Below are 2,163 nucleotides of genomic sequence, written 5' to 3' on the forward strand. Positions count from 1 at the left end.
GTGTCCGAGGCGCAGAGGACGGGAGTCATCTCTGTTTGAGTGCCTGCTGCTGAACTGCACACACCCCGCCCCCCTGCGATCTGCTGTAATGTAATCCTAGAGTAACTGCAACTATGACAAACTAGGGAAGTGGCCTGCGGGAAATACCACGCATCTGACACAGCCATCAAAAACACATAAACCCTCCTCAACTCAATTGCTTGGGGACAAGAGTAGAATTATTTATTTCTGCCAAGACAATAATATGTGATTAGGTTTTAGAAGTAGGTCATCAAATTCTTTTACACAGAAGCACAGCTTAGAATTAGAATTGAAATGCTTCCCTGATGTGATTTAGTAGATACAGCTCTCAAAGAATTGTTTAGATTTTTGCTTGAGCTTTACTGTCTATTCTAAGACTAGATAGTACATGATTAAATTTGGACATGGTATGACATGTGCCCCAAGCTTGACACCACAGGCTCTTTGGTAAAATCTTGTGTCAGTTGAAAGCTATATTCAGTCATGATAGTTGACAAGGACAAATGTGTTAAAGATTAGCTCAATAAACATTTTACTTTCTTCTTTCCCATCAAATGGGCCATTTGAATTCTCTGTTTTTATTTGTGTGTTTTTGCTAATGATAAAAACCACAAGCCAGCCATCATCCCAGGCATGTGGGGCTCAGTTTCTGTTTTGTCTTCGTCCAAAATACAATTCTTTTGACTGTTTTGTAGAATTCCTCTGTGCCCGCAAATTAGCATATTTAGAGAGCTCTTAGTAGTACGCACAGTAACTGAATCAGATAGACATGTCTAAACTTTTCTGACTTTTAAATCCCAGACTTTCAAATTAAATTGTTTTAGGAATGGTGTATTCACAGCTGTAAATCTATAACATAGACTTTAAAGGTTTATCTTTTGATATAGCATCATAAAGCATCGCAAATCCCTTAATTTGTGTCTTTTGGCATTATCAGCGAGTGTACCTTTAAATTAGACCTGCGTTCTCCAGTGCTTTTAGATAAAATAATATACTTGCCTAGATAGCAAACTGATCTCCAGCTTAAAGTTTGCATGTCGTCTATTTGTGGGTGCCTCACTGCGATTGTTGCCATCAACATTTCTGAGTCATTGTAAGCAGTACCTATGATACATCAAACCACAGCTGCCACAAGCTGTCTTTAAATCCTACAGTGTGTGTTTTGGCCCTCCAAATAATATATGTATGTTCACTCTTACAAAGTGGCTGGTTCACCACACGTGCACACTATTAAACATCAACAAACATACACACACTTTGGACACTGGACTAGGTTGAAGATACTCTAAGCCATTTCGTCTCTCATACGAGAGACTTCTTTAGCTCTGGCTGACTAGTAGGGAAACTCAGTTATTTAATCTCTGTGGGGTCACGTTCAACTGTTTGGATACTAATGCATGCACACAGACTCACAAACACACACACACACACACACACACACACACACACACACACAGATAAACATTTGCAGAGGGAAGATTTGTGCCTGTGTCTTTAGTTACACAGAAGACTGTTAATGACTGCAGTATAACCTTTCAGTCATATTTGAACCACAGAGGAATAAGCAAAGAGATCATACATTTTCATTTCAAATGTGTTAGTGGACGTGGTGTTTGGGGATTCCTTTCATCAGCTCATTCAGGTCACAGGCAAAGTTGGCATTGCTTGTGTTGTTTACTCGAACATCTGGACAACACACCAACACATGTGAACAACAACTCTTCACTTCCTCACTAACCACTGTATCAGATTTTTTTGCTTCCATATGTTGTGGCTAGATACCAAGAAGTATACTGGGTTTGCTATAGCTGTTGTTACTGTAAATGTAGTGTAATTCAATAGTCATAGTGCGGGTAAGACATGTGCTATACTTGATTTACTAACAGTGGCGAGGGATGATTATTAATGCAATATTTTCTGAGGCTTCTCCCAGGCTTGTTGACGGCCACACATGTGACTCACTTACCAACTTTCACAACAGTTGGTGTTAGTGATTTTCTGTTCTCCTCTTTCCACCATAATCTTGATACAAACAAGACTTAATGCCTCAGTTATGCAGGATTTCATGCCTATTTCTATACCCCCAAGTGGATTTCATCTGCTAACTTGACCTTTGTCTTGAGCCAAGCCATCATTGTAACT

This window comes from Micropterus dolomieu, linkage group LG17, assembly GCF_021292245.1.
Source record: "Micropterus dolomieu isolate WLL.071019.BEF.003 ecotype Adirondacks linkage group LG17, ASM2129224v1, whole genome shotgun sequence".
Taxonomy (NCBI): Eukaryota; Metazoa; Chordata; class Actinopteri; order Centrarchiformes; family Centrarchidae; genus Micropterus; species Micropterus dolomieu.